Genomic DNA, 15,737 nt, shown 5'->3' on the forward strand with positions numbered 1-15,737 from the left:
GGAGGGGAGGAGAGCGGAGCGCTGCCAAAATCAGCAAGAAAGGCGGAAAGAAAGGGATTGGGGCTGCACGCTGTCTGCGGGTGGCAGTCAGGAAAGGCGGACAATAGACAATAGGTGCAGGAGTTGGCCATTCTGCCCTTCCAGCCTGCACCACCATTCAATATGATCATGGCTGATCATCCTTAATCAGTATCCTGTTCCTGCCTTATCTCCATAACCCTTGATTCCACTATCCTTGAGAGCTCTATCCAACTCTTTCTTAAATGAATCCAGAGACTGGGCCTCCACTGCCCTCTGGGGCAGAGCATTCCACACAGCCACCACTCTCTGGGTGAAGAAGTTTCTCCTCATCTCTGTCCTAAATGGTCTACCCCGTATTTTTAAGCTGTGTCCTCTGTTTCGGCACTCACCCCGCAGCGGAAACATGTTGCCTGCCGCCAGAGTGTCCAATCCTTTGATCATCTTATATGTCTCAACCAGATCCCCTCTCAGTCTTCTAAACTCAAGGGTACACAAGCCCAGTCGCTCCAGTCTTTCAGTGTAAGGTAATCCCGCCATTCCAGGAATTGACCTCGTGAACCTACGCTGCATTCCCTCAATAGCCAGAATGTCTCTCCTCAAATTTGGAGACCAGAACTGCACACAGTACTCCAGGTGTGGTCTCACCAGGGCCCTGTACAGCTGCAGAAGGACCTCTTTGCTTCTATACTCAATCCCTCTTGTTATGAAGGCCAGCATGCTATTAGCCTTCTTCACTACCTGCTGTACCTGCATGCTTACCTTCATTGAGTGGTGTACAAGAACCCCCAGATCTCTCTGTACTGCCCCTTTACCTAAATTGATTCCACTTAGGTGGTAATCTGCCTTCCTGTTCTTGCCACCAAAGTGGATAAGGATCCATTTATCCACGTGAAAGTGCATCTGCCATGCATCTGAGCACTCACCTAACTTGTCCAGGTCACCCTGTAATCTCCTAACATCCTCATCACATTTCACCCTGCCACCCAGCTGATGAAATTTGCGAATGTTATTGCTAATACCATCTTGTATATCCTGAAGATAGATTGTAAAAAGCTGCGGTCCCAGTACTGATCCGTGCGGTACCCCACTGGTCAGTGCCTGGCATTCCGAAATGGAGGGGTGGAGGAGTGTGGAAGGATGAGAGAATGCAGGCTGCGGCCCTATGAAGCAGGGGGAGGGCTTGCAGTTGGCCTGTGTGGGGATGTGGGAGACTACAGGAGCCTGGTGGGCAAGGGCTGGCTGAAAGGCAGCTGGAGGGACGGAGGGAGGGAAGCACGCACGGAGGAGGAAGAGCAAAGAGAAAAGAGAAAAAAAAGCCAAAGGGGATAAAGAGAAAGAGCAAGAAAGAAAATGTGGCTGGCCAGCACGCTTTGAAGTAGGGAGAAAAGGCAGGGGCCAGCGCCTACGGCCATACTAGTCTGAAAACGCCTGATCTCGTCTGATCTCGGAAGCTAAGCAGACTCAGGCCTGGTTAGTACTTGGATGGGAGACCGCCTGGGAATACCAGGTGCAGTAGGCTTTTTCCGCCAGCAGTGGCTGCTCAAGTCACCCCTCTGCACTTGTCTTGTGCCAGGCAATGGAGCGGCAGGTTATTTTTGCTGCTGCTGCTGTGCCTGGCATCAGTCTCCTGCAGGCACGAGACACGGAGGGGAGGAGAGCGGAGCGCTGCCAAAATCAGCAAGAAAGGCGGAAAGAAAGGGATTGGGGCTGCACGCTGTCTGCGGGTGGCAGTCAGGAAAGGCGGACAATAGACAATAGGTGCAGGAGTTGGCCATTCTGCCCTTCCAGCCTGCACCACCATTCAATATGATCATGGCTGATCATCCTTAATCAGTATCCTGTTCCTGCCTTATCTCCATAACCCTTGATTCCACTATCCTTGAGAGCTCTATCCAACTCTTTCTTAAATGAATCCAGAGACTGGGCCTCCACTGCCCTCTGGGGCAGAGCATTTCACACAGCCACCACTCTCTGGGTGAAGAAGTTTCTCCTCATCTCTGTCCTAAATGGTCTACCCCGTATTTTTAAGCTGTGTCCTCTGTTTCGGCACTCACCCCGCAGCGGAAACATGTTGCCTGCCGCCAGAGTGTCCAATCCTTTGATCATCTTATATGTCTCAACCAGATCCCCTCTCAGTCTTCTAAACTCAAGGGTACACAAGCCCAGTCGCTCCAGTCTTTCAGTGTAAGGTAATCCCGCCATTCCAGGAATTGACCTCGTGAACCTACGCTGCATTCCCTCAATAGCCAGAATGTCTCTCCTCAAATTTGGAGACCAGAACTGCACACAGTACTCCAGGTGTGGTCTCACCAGGGCCCTGTACAGCTGCAGAAGGACCTCTTTGCTTCTATACTCAATCCCTCTTGTTATGAAGGCCAGCATGCTATTAGCCTTCTTCACTACCTGCTGTACCTGCATGCTTACCTTCATTGAGTGGTGTACAAGAACCACCAGATCTCTCTGTACTGCCCCTTTACCGAAATTGATTCCACTTAGGTGGTAATCTGCCTTCCTGTTCTTGCCACCAAAGTGGATAAGGATCCATTTATCCACGTGAAAGTGCATCTGCCATGCATCTGAGCACTCACCTAACTTGTCCAGGTCACCCTGTAATCTCCTAACATCCTCATCACATTTCACCCTGCCACCCAGCTGATGAAATTTGCGAATGTTTTTGCTAATACCATCTTGTATATCCTGAAGATAGATTGTAAAAAGCTGCGGTCCCAGTACTGATCCGTGCGGTACCCCACTGGTCAGTGCCTGGCATTCCGAAATGGTGGGGTGGAGGAGTGTGGAAGGATGAGAGAATGCAGGCTGCGGCCCTATGAAGCAGGGGGAGGGCTTGCAGTTGGCCTGTGTGGGGATGTGGGAGACTACAGGAGCCTGGTGGGCAAGGGCTGGCCTGAAAGGCAGCTGGAGGGACGGAGGGAGGGAAGCACGCACGGAGGAGGAAGAGCAAAGAGAAAAGAGAAAAAAAAGCCAAAGGGGATAAAGAGAAAGAGCAAGAAAGAAAATGTGGCTGGCCAGCACGCTTTGAAGTAGGGAGAAAAGGCAGGGGCCAGCGCCTACGGCCATACTAGTCTGAAAACGCCCGATCTCGTCTGATCTCGGAAGCTAAGCAGACTCAGGCCTGGTTAGTACTTGGATGGGAGACCGCCTGGGAATACCAGGTGCAGTGGGCTTTTTCCGCCAGCAGTGGCTGCTCAAGTCACCCCTCTGCACTTGTCTTGTGCCAGGCAATGGAGCGGCAGGTTATTTTTGCTGCTGCTGCTGTGCCTGGCATCAGTCTCCTGCAGGCACGAGACACGGAGGGGAGGAGAGCGGAGCGCTGCCAAAATCAGCAAGAAAGGCGGAAAGAAAGGGATTGGGGCTGCACGCTGTCTGCGGGTGGCAGTCAGGAAAGGCGGACAATAGACAATAGGTGCAGGAGTTGGCCATTCTGCCCTTCCAGCCTGCACCACCATTCAATATGATCATGGCTGATCATCCTTAATCAGTATCCTGTTCCTGCCTTATCTCCATAACCCTTGATTCCACTATCCTTGAGAGCTCTATCCAACTCTTTCTTAAATGAATCCAGAGACTGGGCCTCCACTGCCCTCTGGGGCAGAGCATTCCACACAGCCACCACTCTCTGGGTGAAGAAGTTTCTCCTCATCTCTGTCCTAAATGGTCTACCCCGTATTTTTAAGCTGTGTCCTCTGTTTCGGCACTCACCCCGCAGCGGAAACATGTTGCCTGCCGCCAGAGTGTCCAATCCTTTGATCATCTTATATGTCTCAACCAGATCCCCTCTCAGTCTTCTAAACTCAAGGGTACACAAGCCCAGTCGCTCCAGTCTTTCAGTGTAAGGTAATCCCGCCATTCCAGGAATTGACCTCGTGAACCTACGCTGCATTCCCTCAATAGCCAGAATGTCTCTCCTCAAATTTGGAGACCAGAACTGCACACAGTACTCCAGGTGTGGTCTCACCAGGGCCCTGTACAGCTGCAGAAGGACCTCTTTGCTTCTATACTCAATCCCTCTTGTTATGAAGGCCAGCATGCTATTAGCCTTCTTCACTACCTGCTGTACCTGCATGCTTACCTTCATTGAGTGGTGTACAAGAACCCCCAGATCTCTCTGTACTGCCCCTTTACCTAAATTGATTCCACTTAGGTGGTAATCTGCCTTCCTGTTCTTGCCACCAAAGTGGATAAGGATCCATTTATCCACGTGAAAGTGCATCTGCCATGCATCTGAGCACTCACCTAACTTGTCCAGGTCACCCTGTAATCTCCTAACATCCTCATCACATTTCACCCTGCCACCCAGCTGATGAAATTTGCGAATGTTATTGCTAATACCATCTTGTATATCCTGAAGATAGATTGTAAAAAGCTGCGGTCCCAGTACTGATCCGTGCGGTACCCCACTGGTCAGTGCCCGGCATTCCGAAATGGAGGGGTGGAGGAGTGTGGAAGGATGAGAGAATGCAGGCTGCGGCCCTATGAAGCAGGGGGAGGGCTTGCAGTTGGCCTGTGTGGGGATGTGGGAGACTACAGGAGCCTGGTGGGCAAGGGCTGGCTGAAAGGCAGCTGGAGGGACGGAGGGAGGGAAGCACGCACGGAGGAGGAAGAGCAAAGAGAAAAGAGAAAAAAAAGCCAAAGGGGATAAAGAGAAAGAGCAAGAAAGAAAATGTGGCTGGCCAGCACGCCTTGAAGTAGGGAGAAAAGGCAGGGACCAGCGCCTACGGCCATACTAGTCTGAAAACGCCCGATCTCGTCTGATCTCGGAAGCTAAGCAGACTCAGGCCTGGTTAGTACTTGGATGGGAGACCGCCTGGGAATACCAGGTGCAGTAGGCTTTTTCCGCCAGCAGTGGCTGCTCAAGTCACCCCTCTGCACTTGTCTTGTGCCAGGCAATGGAGCGGCAGGTTATTTTTGCTGCTGCTGCTGTGCCTGTCATCAGTCTCCTGCAGGCACGAGACACGGAGGGGAGGAGAGCGGAGCGCTGCCAAAATCAGCAAGAAAGGCGGAAAGAAAGGGATTGGGGCTGCACGCTGTCTGCGGGTGGCAGTCAGGAAAGGCGGACAATAGACAATAGGTGCAGGAGTTGGCCATTCTGCCCTTCCAGCCTGCACCACCATTCAATATGATCATGGCTGATCATCCTTAATCAGTATCCTGTTCCTGCCTTATCTCCATAACCCTTGATTCCACTATCCTTGAGAGCTCTATCCAACTCTTTCTTAAATGAATCCAGAGACTGGGCCTCCACTGCCCTCTGGGGCAGAGCATTCCACACAGCCACCACTCTCTGGGTGAAGAAGTTTCTCCTCATCTCTGTCCTAAATGGTCTACCCCGTATTTTTAAGCTGTGTCCTCTGTTTCGGCACTCACCCCGCAGCGGAAACATGTTGCCTGCCGCCAGAGTGTCCAATCCTTTGATCATCTTATATGTCTCAACCAGATCCCCTCTCAGTCTTCTAAACTCAAGGGTACACAAGCCCAGTCGCTCCAGTCTTTCAGTGTAAGGTAATCCCGCCATTCCAGGAATTGACCTCGTGAACCTACGCTGCATTCCCTCAATAGCCAGAATGTCTCTCCTCAAATTTGGAGACCAGAACTGCACACAGTACTCCAGGTGTGGTCTCACCAGGGCCCTGTACAGCTGCAGAAGGACCTCTTTGCTTCTATACTCAATCCCTCTTGTTATGAAGGCCAGCATGCTATTAGCCTTCTTCACTACCTGCTGTACCTGCATGCTTACCTTCATTGAGTGGTGTACAAGAACCCCCAGATCTCTCTGTACTGCCCCTTTACCTAAATTGATTCCACTTAGGTGGTAATCTGCCTTCCTGTTCTTGCCACCAAAGTGGATAAGGATCCATTTATCCACGTGAAAGTGCATCTGCCATGCATCTGAGCACTCACCTAACTTGTCCAGGTCACCCTGTAATCTCCTAACATCCTCATCACATTTCACCCTGCCACCCAGCTGATGAAATTTGCGAATGTTATTGCTAATACCATCTTGTATATCCTGAAGATAGATTGTAAAAAGCTGCGGTCCCAGTACTGATCCGTGCGGTACCCCACTGGTCAGTGCCTGGCATTCCGAAATGGAGGGGTGGAGGAGTGTGGAAGGATGAGAGAATGCAGGCTGCGGCCCTATGAAGCAGGGGGAGGGCTTGCAGTTGGCCTGTGTGGGGATGTGGGAGACTACAGGAGCCTGGTGGGCAAGGGCTGGCTGAAAGGCAGCTGGAGGGACGGAGGGAGGGAAGCACGCACGGAGGAGGAAGAGCAAAGAGAAAAGAGAAAAAAAAGCCAAAGGGGATAAAGAGAAAGAGCAAGAAAGAAAATGTGGCTGGCCAGCACGCCTTGAAGTAGGGAGAAAAGGCAGGGGCCAGCGCCTACGGCCATACTAGTCTGAAAACGTCTGATCTCGGAAGCTAAGCAGACTCAGGCCTGGTTAGTACTTGGATGGGAGACCGCCTGGGAATGCCAGGTGCAGTAGGCTTTTTCCGCCAGCAGTGGCTGCTCAAGTCACCCCTCTGCACTTGTCTTGTGCCAGGCAATGGAGCGGCAGGTTATTTTTGCTGCTGCTGCTGTGCCTGGCATCAGTCTCCTGCAGGCACGAGACACGGAGGGGAGGAGAGCGGAGCGCTGCCAAAATCAGCAAGAAAGGCGGAAAGAAAGGGATTGGGGCTGCACGCTGTCTGCGGGTGGCAGTCAGGAAAGGCGGACAATAGACAATAGGTGCAGGAGTTGGCCATTCTGCCCTTCCAGCCTGCACCACCATTCAATATGATCATGGCTGATCATCCTTAATCAGTATCCTGTTCCTGCCTTATCTCCATAACCCTTGATTCCACTATCCTTGAGAGCTCTATCCAACTCTTTCTTAAATGAATCCAGAGACTGGGCCTCCACTGCCCTCTGGGGCAGAGCATTCCACACAGCCACCACTCCCTGGGTGAAGACGTTTCTCCTCATCTCTGTCCTAAATGGTCTACCCCGTATTTTTAAGCTGTGTCCTCTGTTTCGGCACTCACCCCGCAGCGGAAACATGTTGCCTGCCGCCAGAGTGTCCAATCCTTTGATCATCTTATATGTCTCAACCAGATCCCCTCTCAGTCTTCTAAACTCAAGGGTACACAAGCCCAGTCGCTCCAGTCTTTCAGTGTAAGGTAATCCCGCCATTCCAGGAATTGACCTCGTGAACCTACGCTGCATTCCCTCAATAGCCAGAATGTCTCTCCTCAAATTTGGAGACCAGAACTGCACACAGTACTCCAGGTGTGGTCTCACCAGGGCCCTGTACAGCTGCAGAAGGACCTCTTTGCTTCTATACTCAATCCCTCTTGTTATGAAGGCCAGCATGCTATTAGCCTTCTTCACTACCTGCTGTACCTGCATGCTTACCTTCATTGAGTGGTGTACAAGAACCCCCAGATCTCTCTGTACTGCCCCTTTACCTAAATTGATTCCACTTAGGTGGTAATCTGCCTTCCTGTTCTTGCCACCAAAGTGGATAAGGATCCATTTATCCACGTGAAAGTGCATCTGCCATGCATCTGAGCACTCACCTAACTTGTCCAGGTCACCCTGTAATCTCCTAACATCCTCATCACATTTCACCCTGCCACCCAGCTGATGAAATTTGCGAATGTTATTGCTAATACCATCTTGTATATCCTGAAGATAGATTGTAAAAAGCTGCGGTCCCAGTACTGATCCGTGCGGTACCCCACTGGTCAGTGCCTGGCATTCCGAAATGGAGGGGTGGAGGAGTGTGGAAGGATGAGAGAATGCAGGCTGCGGCCCGATGAAGCAGGGGGAGGGCTTGCAGTTGGCCTGTGTGGGGATGTGGGAGACTACAGGAGCCTGGTGGGCAAGGGCTGGCCTGAAAGGCAGCTGGAGGGACGGAGGGAGGGAAGCACGCACGGAGGAGGAAGAGCAAAGAGAAAAGAGAAAAAAAAGCCAAAGGGGATAAAGAGAAAGAGCAACAAAGAAAATGTGGCTGGCCAGCACGCTTTGAAGTAGGGAGAAAAGGCAGGGGCCAGCGCCTACGGCCATACTAGTCTGAAAACGCCCGATCTCGTCTGATCTCGTGAAGCTAAGCAGACTCAGGCCTGGTTAGTACTTGGATGGGAGACCGCCTGGGAATACCAGGTGCAGTAGGCTTTTTCCGCCAGCAGTGGCTGCTCAAGTCACCCCTCTGCACTTGTCTTGTGCCAGGCAATGGAGCGGCAGGTTATTTTTGCTGCTGCTGCTGTGCCTGGCATCAGTCTCCTGCAGGCACGAGACACGGAGGGGAGGAGAGCGGAGCGCTGCCAAAATCAGCAAGAAAGGCGGAAAGAAAGGGATTGGGGCTGCACGCTGTCTGCGGGTGGCAGTCAGGAAAGGCGGACAATAGACAATAGGTGCAGGAGTTGGCCATTCTGCCCTTCCAGCCTGCACCACCATTCAATATGATCATGGCTGATCATCCTTAATCAGTATCCTGTTCCTGCCTTATCTCCATAACCCTTGATTCCACTATCCTTAAGAGCTCTATCCAACTCTTTCTTAAATGAATCCAGAGACTGGGCCTCCACTGCCCTCTGGGGCAGAGCATTCCACACAGCCACCACTCTCTGGGTGAAGAAGTTTCTCCTCATCTCTGTCCTAAATGGTCTACCCCGTATTTTTAAGCTGTGTCCTCTGTTTCGGCACTCACCCCGCAGCGGAAACATGTTGCCTGCCGCCAGAGTGTCCAATCCTTTGATCATCTTATATGTCTCAACCAGATCCCCTCTCAGTCTTCTAAACTCAAGGGTACACAAGCCCAGTCGCTCCAGTCTTTCAGTGTAAGGTAATCCCGCCATTCCAGGAATTGACCTCGTGAACCTACGCTGCATTCCCTCAATAGCCAGAATGTCTCTCCTCAAATTTGGAGACCAGAACTGCACACAGTACTCCAGGTGTGGTCTCACCAGGGCCCTGTACAGCTGCAGAAGAACCTCTTTGCTTCTATACTCAATCCCTCTTGTTATGAAGGCCAGCATGCTATTAGCCTTCTTCACTACCTGCTGTACCTGCATGCTTACCTTCATTGAGTGGTGTACAAGAACCACCAGATCTCTCTGTACTGCCCCTTTACCGAAATTGATTCCACTTAGGTGGTAATCTGCCTTCCTGTTCTTGCCACCAAAGTGGATAAGGATCCATTTATCCACGTGAAAGTGCATCTGCCATGCATCTGAGCACTCACCTAACTTGTCCAGGTCACCCTGTAATCTCCTAACATCCTCATCACATTTCACCCTGCCACCCAGCTGATGAAATTTGCGAATGTTATTGCTAATACCATCTTGTATATCCTGAAGATAGATTGTAAAAAGCTGCGGTCCCAGTACTGATCCGTGCGGTACCCCACTGGTCAGTGCCTGGCATTCCGAAATGGAGGGGTGGAGGAGTGTGGAAGGATGAGAGAATGCAGGCTGCGGCCCTATGAAGCAGGGGGAGGGCTTGCAGTTGGCCTGTGTGGGGATGTGGGAGACTCCAGGAGCCTGGTGGGCAAGGGCTGGCTGAAAGGCAGCTGGAGGGACGGAGGGAGGGAAGCACGCACGGAGGAGGAAGAGCAAAGAGAAAAGAGAAAAAAAAGCCAAAGGGGATAAAGAGAAAGAGCAAGAAAGAAAATGTGGCTGGCCAGCACGCCTTGAAGTAGGGAGAAAAGGCAGGGGCCAGCGCCTACGGCCATACTAGTCTGAAAACGCCCGATCTCGTCTGATCTCGGAAGCTAAGCAGACTCCGTGTTAGAAACGAAAATCGCTTCTCAATAATCGCTCTAGACAAATTCAGGAAAACAAAGTTTTATTAACAAGTCTGCAGAGTTGGGCACCCTTGAAAAAAAAGGCGCGCCAGGCTAACAATGTTTCTGATTAAATACAGTACAAGTCCCTCCCCTCTATAGCTCTAAAGAGTCACGAGGTTCACATTCTCACAAAGTCTGCAACAGTTTCCCGAGTTGTTTTTCTACCCCGTAGTCTTATCAGTCAAGGACTTATTCTTCTCTGTCAGAGTTAGTGGTCTTATCAATCAAGGACTTGTTTTTCTACTCTGTAGCAGCAGATGTCTCGTCCTTTATTATAGAGAAGCATGTTTTACCTACCCCCACGGCTCTATTCCCCTTAGACTCTGAGGTCATGCACATCTTAACTATTTGTACCGAAATCGTCTCTCACAATTCCACCCTTTCTGTTTTTAAGATGTGCATGACAAAGATAAGCGTCCTCCCATCAGGGGCCCGGGAAATCCTTGGTCTTTCGCAGCAACAGCACCTTAAGTTCCTGCGTTCCATGTTGGGGTACCGCCACTGCCTGGAGTTGGGAAATATTTTTCTGGATTAAAGATTGAACACAGGGGATCAGGCAGGGTAAGATGAGTAGAAGCATTACGCCCCCCCCAGCCACCAGTAACGCCGTGCGCCACCAACTACCACCTCGGAGACCATCCCACCATCCGATGCCACCAAGAGGGCGCCAGGATTGAACCGGCACATGGGCCAGTTTCCGAATTTCATCGGAAATCTTCAAAACCGCTTTACCATTATCGTCAATTTTCAGACAGCAGTTAGTCAGGTTAAACTTCCCGCACACGCCCCCTTCCGAGGTCAACAGATAATCCAAGGCAAGCCGGTTTTGGTATATAGCAGCCCTCATCTGATCCTGCTGCTTAGCCAGCAACTCCAGGGCCAGGGCGGTCTGATTAGTAATGACCTCTACGACTGCTTGGAGCCTGATAATTCGGTTTAACATATAGATAGGAGTACGGTATCCCCATGATCCATCCTGTGCCCACGTAGCAGGCCCGTAGTATTCAATAATACGGGCCGGTGGCCACTCATCCCCCCAATCACCGACTTGGATATCCCTTGGCGACCTACGCAGGGAGTCAAAGAGTTTAACTCCCAAATCATCGCCTTCCTCCCGGGGTAATAGGAAGAATTCAGGTCTTATTCGACCCAGGAAGCATACTCCAGACCATCCCATCGGCAGTTTGGAATATGCCTGATTACCGCATATCCAAAATAGGCCATCTGGAGCAGGCCCTCCCTGCCTCACAACGTCATCCCTCAACTCCTTTACCCCAGGGACGCCCTCATAAGGACCAGGACCACTGCAATTCCAGTATTCGGATTGTTGGCCCCGTGGCAGAGTCTGGACAGGATTATTCCAGCATTGATTCCCCTGACAACCACCGCTCCACACTCTTTTCATGCCATCGGAAGGGTCAGCACTTAGCTCGTAAGAGGAGGAATCAGAACGTAACCGAATGCAATTTTGACGATCTCGGTTTGCAATGTACCAAGCAATACTCTCAGGCCACCATACTTGTGTGGTGGCATTCAATACACTCTGACAGGGACTAATTCCTACCTCCACGGTCCCCTTGCCTTCAACACATAACTGGCCCTCAGGGCTATTTGTCAGTCTCCACCCCTGGCTTTTCCTTTCGTTGACATGTGTCCAATTGTATTGAAGCAATTCCCATATGTCTAAGCTTTGCCCAGTCCACGGCCATTGTTCTGACATATGTGGCCCCCCACAAACCCAGCAATTGCTAACATTTAAAACAGTGGCAATCCTAGAGGTGAGATCAATAAACAGGTTTTGTGTTACATCAGGGAGCTCAATCTGCTCTTCTACCTCTTTGTATATAGATGGCACTTTAGAGACAATGACCGTTCTCAGACGGTCGTTCTCTTTCTCTAACTCCCGTTCAGTGTTCTGAACTCTGGTCTCCTTGACTCTGTCAATCTGCTCTCTGAGCAACACGGAGGGTAGGCCCCACTGCCCATCTTTGTTAACACACACCCAGCGGTCATTTTTAGGGCACCCACGGACTTTGCCACCGTACCCTTTATTATACACTTGATAATAGGGTTTTCCACCCTCCCAACATTCTTGCCGTGCATTCACATCGTAACACCAATCGTTCACATGGGAGTGAGACACAAATGATCCCGTGTCGATCTGACTCCCAAGCCTCACCATAGTCCGACATTTGTCACATCTCCCCTCGCCCTCCCCCACATACAGGAGTAAACTGATCAATATCCCCACCAATACAGTCCAGGTCGAGTTCATTGTCGCTGTCTTTTCAGCTTTACCACCAATGGCTTGTCCCCTGGCCCGCATGTCCAAGTGCTCTCTCCTTCTGGCGGAACAGGCCCCTTTATCCTCGATGCGTGGGCCCACCCTTTTTCTTTCGTCCGAACAGCGGCTTCAGTTGTTAACAGGACCAGGAACGGTCCTTCCCACTGCGGCTGGAGCTTTTCGGCCCTCCAGGTCTTTACAAGTACCCAATCTCCGGGCTCCACCTTATGTAAGAGGAAGTCGAGCGGCGGAGTTTGAGCCAGGAGACCCTACCTCCGGAGTTCTGCAAAAGAACGGGATAAGGCCAGTAAATAGTCTCTGACAAATACATCTCCCCCTTGTAGAGTGGGACACCCATCAACCTTACTCCAATATGGTAATCCGAACAGCATCTCATAGGGGGAGACCCCGATATCCCAGCGAGGTGCTGTACGTATTCTCAATAGGGCAATGGGAAGGCACTTTGGCCATGCAAACACGGTCTCTGCAAAATCCCGCACAGACGAGCTCCGGTCTCTAGATTCCTGAGTCCCACGTCTCTGTAGAAAAATCTACAGGCACTCCGCAGGTCCCCCGTCCCTCCAGCTGCCTTTCAGCCAGCCCTTGCCCACCAGGCTCCTGTAGTCTCCCACATCCCCACACAGGCCAACTGCAAGCCCTCCCCCTGCTTCATAGGGCCGCAGCCTGCATTCTCTCACCCTTCCACACTCCTCCACCCCTCCATTTCGGAATGCCAGGCACTGACCAGTGGGGTACCGCACGGATCAGTACTGGGACCGCAGCTTTTTACAATCTATCTTCAGGATATACAAGATGGTATTAGCAATAACATTCGCAAATTTCATCAGCTGGGTGGCAGGGTGAAATGTGATGAGGATGTTAGGAGATTACAGGGTGACCTGGACAAGTTAGGTGAGTGCTCAGATGCATGGCAGATGCACTTTCACGTGGATAAATGGATCCTTATCCACTTTGGTGGCAAGAACAGGAAGGCAGATTACCACCTAAGTGGAATCAATTTAGGTAAAGGGGCAGTACAGAGAGATCTGGGGGTTCTTGTACACCACTCAATGAAGGTAAGCATGCAGGTACAGCAGGTAGTGAAGAAGGCTAATAGCATGCTGGCCTTCATAACAAGAGGGATTGAGTATAGAAGCAAAGAGGTTCTTCTGCAGCTGTACAGGGCCCTGGTGAGACCACACCTGGAGTACTGTGTGCAGTTCTGGTCTCCAAATTTGAGGAGAGACATTCTGGCTATTGAGGGAATGCAGCGTAGGTTCACGAGGTCAATTCCTGGAATGGCGGGATTACCTTACACTGAAAGACTGGAGCGACTGGGCTTGTGTACCCTTGAGTTTAGAAGACTGAGAGGGGATCTGGTTGAGACATATAAGATGATCAAAGGATTGGACACTCTGGCGGCAGGCAACATGTTTCCGCTGCGGGGTGAGTGCCGAAACAGAGGACACAGCTTAAAAATACGGGGTAGACCATTTAGGACAGAGATGAGGAGAAACTTCTTCACCCAGAGAGTGGTGGCTGTGTGGAATGCTCTGCCCCAGAGGGCAGTGGAGGCCCAGTCTCTGGATTCATTTAAGAAAGAGTTGGATAGAGCTCTTAAGGATAGTGGAATCAAGGGTTATGGAGATAAGGCAGGAACAGGATACTGATTAAGGATGATCAGCCATGATCATATTGAATGGTGGTGCAGGCTGGAAGGGCAGAATGGCCAACTCCTGCACCTATTGTCTATTGTCCGCCTTTCCTGACTGCCACCCGCAGACAGCGTGCAGCCCCAATCCCTTTCTTTCCGCCTTTCTTGCTGATTTTGGCAGCGCTCCGCTCTCCTCCCCTCCGTGTCTCGTGCCTGCAGGAGACTGATGCCAGGCACAGCAGCAGCAGCAAAAATAACCTGCCGCTCCATTGCCTGGCACAAGACAAGTGCAGAGGGGTGACTTGAGCAGCCACTGCTGGCGGAAAAAGCCTACTGCACCTGGTATTCCCAGGCGGTCTCCCATCCAAGTACTAATCAGGCCTGAGTCTGCTTAGCTTCCGAGATCAGACGAGATCGGGCGTTTTCAGACTAGTATGGCCGTAGGCGCTGGCCCCTGCCTTTTCTCCCTACTTCAAGGCGTGCTGGCCAGCCACATTTTCTTTGTTGCTCTTTCTCTTTATCCCCTTTGGCTTTTTTTTCTCTTTTCTCTTTGCTCTTCCTCCTCCGTGCGTGCTTCCCTCCCTCCGTCCCTCCAGCTGCCTTTCAGCCAGCCCTTGCCCACCAGGCTCCTGTAGTCTCCCACATCCCCACACAGGCCAACTGCAAGCCCTCCCCCTGCTTCATAGGGCCGCAGCCTGCATTCTCTCATCCTTCCACACTCCTCCACCCCTCCATTTCGGAATGCCAGGCACTGACCAGTGGGGTACCGCACGGATCAGTACTGGGACCGCAGCTTTTTACAATCTATCTTCAGGATATACAAGATGGTATTAGCAATAACATTCGCAAATTTCATCAGCTGGGTGGCAGGGTGAAATGTGATGAGGATGTTAGGAGATTACAGGGTGACCTGGACAAGTTAGGTGAGTGCTCAGATGCATGGCAGATGCACTTTCACGTGGATAAATGGATCCTTATCCACTTTGGTGGCAAGAACAGGAAGGCAGATTACCACCTAAGTGGAATCAATTTAGGTAAAGGGGCAGTACAGAGAGATCTGGGGGTTCTTGTACACCACTCAATGAAGGTAAGCATGCAGGTACAGCAGGTAGTGAAGAAGGCTAATAGCATGCTGGCCTTCATAACAAGAGGGATTGAGTATAGAAGCAAAGAGGTTCTTCTGCAGCTGTACAGGGCCCTGGTGAGACCACACCTGGAGTACTGTGTGCAGTTCTGGTCTCCAAATTTGAGGAGAGACATTCTGGCTATTGAGGGAATGCAGCGTAGGTTCACGAGGTCAATTCCTGGAATGGCGGGATTACCTTACACTGAAAGACTGGAGCGACTGGGCTTGTGTACCCTTGAGTTTAGAAGACTGAGAGGGGATCTGGTTGAGACATATAAGATGATCAAAGGATTGGACACTCTGGCGGCAGGCAACATGTTTCCGCTGCGGGGTGAGTGCCGAAACAGAGGACACAGCTTAAAAATACGGGGTAGACCATTTAGGACAGAGATGAGGAGAAACTTCTTCACCCAGAGAGTGGTGGCTGTGTGGAATGCTCTGCCCCAGAGGGCAGTGGAGGCCCAGTCTCTGGATTCATTTAAGAAAGAGTTGGATAGAGCTCTCAAGGATAGTGGAATCAAGGGTTATGGAGATAAGGCAGGAACAGGATACTGATTAAGGATGATCAGCCATGATCATATTGAATGGTGGTGCAGGCTGGAAGGGCAGAATGGCCAACTCCTGCACCTATTGTCTATTGTCCGCCTTTCCTGACTGCCACCCGCAGACAGCGTGCAGCCCCAATCCCTTTCTTTCCGCCTTTCTTGCTGATTTTGGCAGCGCTCCGCTCTCCTCCCCTCCGTGTCTCGTGCCTGCAGGAGACTGATGCCAGGCACAGCAGCAGCAGCAAAAATAACCTGCCGCTCCA

At 51.3% G+C, this 15,737-nt stretch overlaps 5 non-coding genes and 1 pseudogene across 5 annotated transcripts; 5 read left to right on the forward strand and 1 right to left on the reverse strand.

Moving 5' to 3' along the window:
• Positions 1-1,421: 1,421 nt before the first annotated feature.
• Positions 1,422-1,540, forward strand: LOC148150809 (5S ribosomal RNA). The gene has a single exon (XR_015756777.1). It is a non-coding gene; the product is annotated as a 5S ribosomal RNA (ribosomal RNA).
• Positions 1,541-3,087: 1,547 nt separating this feature from the next.
• On the forward strand, positions 3,088-3,206 carry LOC148150810 (5S ribosomal RNA). Its single transcript, XR_015756716.1, has one exon. It is a non-coding gene; the product is annotated as a 5S ribosomal RNA (ribosomal RNA).
• Positions 3,207-4,752: 1,546 nt separating this feature from the next.
• LOC148150811 (5S ribosomal RNA) lies at positions 4,753-4,871 on the forward strand. Its single transcript, XR_015756344.1, has one exon. It is a non-coding gene; the product is annotated as a 5S ribosomal RNA (ribosomal RNA).
• Positions 4,872-6,417: 1,546 nt separating this feature from the next.
• On the forward strand, positions 6,418-6,526 carry LOC148150812 (5S ribosomal RNA; annotated as a pseudogene).
• Positions 6,527-8,073: 1,547 nt separating this feature from the next.
• Positions 8,074-8,193, forward strand: LOC148150813 (5S ribosomal RNA). Its single transcript, XR_015756216.1, has one exon. It is a non-coding gene; the product is annotated as a 5S ribosomal RNA (ribosomal RNA).
• A 5,937-nt stretch (positions 8,194-14,130) lies between these two features.
• On the reverse strand, positions 14,131-14,249 carry LOC148150814 (5S ribosomal RNA). The gene has a single exon (XR_015756700.1). It is a non-coding gene; the product is annotated as a 5S ribosomal RNA (ribosomal RNA).
• Between the last annotated feature and the right edge of the window lie 1,488 nt (positions 14,250-15,737).

This window comes from Chiloscyllium plagiosum, unplaced genomic scaffold, assembly GCF_037043375.1.
Source record: "Chiloscyllium plagiosum isolate Xiang-an unplaced genomic scaffold, Cpla_swu_hap1 HiC_scaffold_3, whole genome shotgun sequence".
Classification (NCBI taxonomy): domain Eukaryota; kingdom Metazoa; phylum Chordata; class Chondrichthyes; order Orectolobiformes; family Hemiscylliidae; genus Chiloscyllium; species Chiloscyllium plagiosum.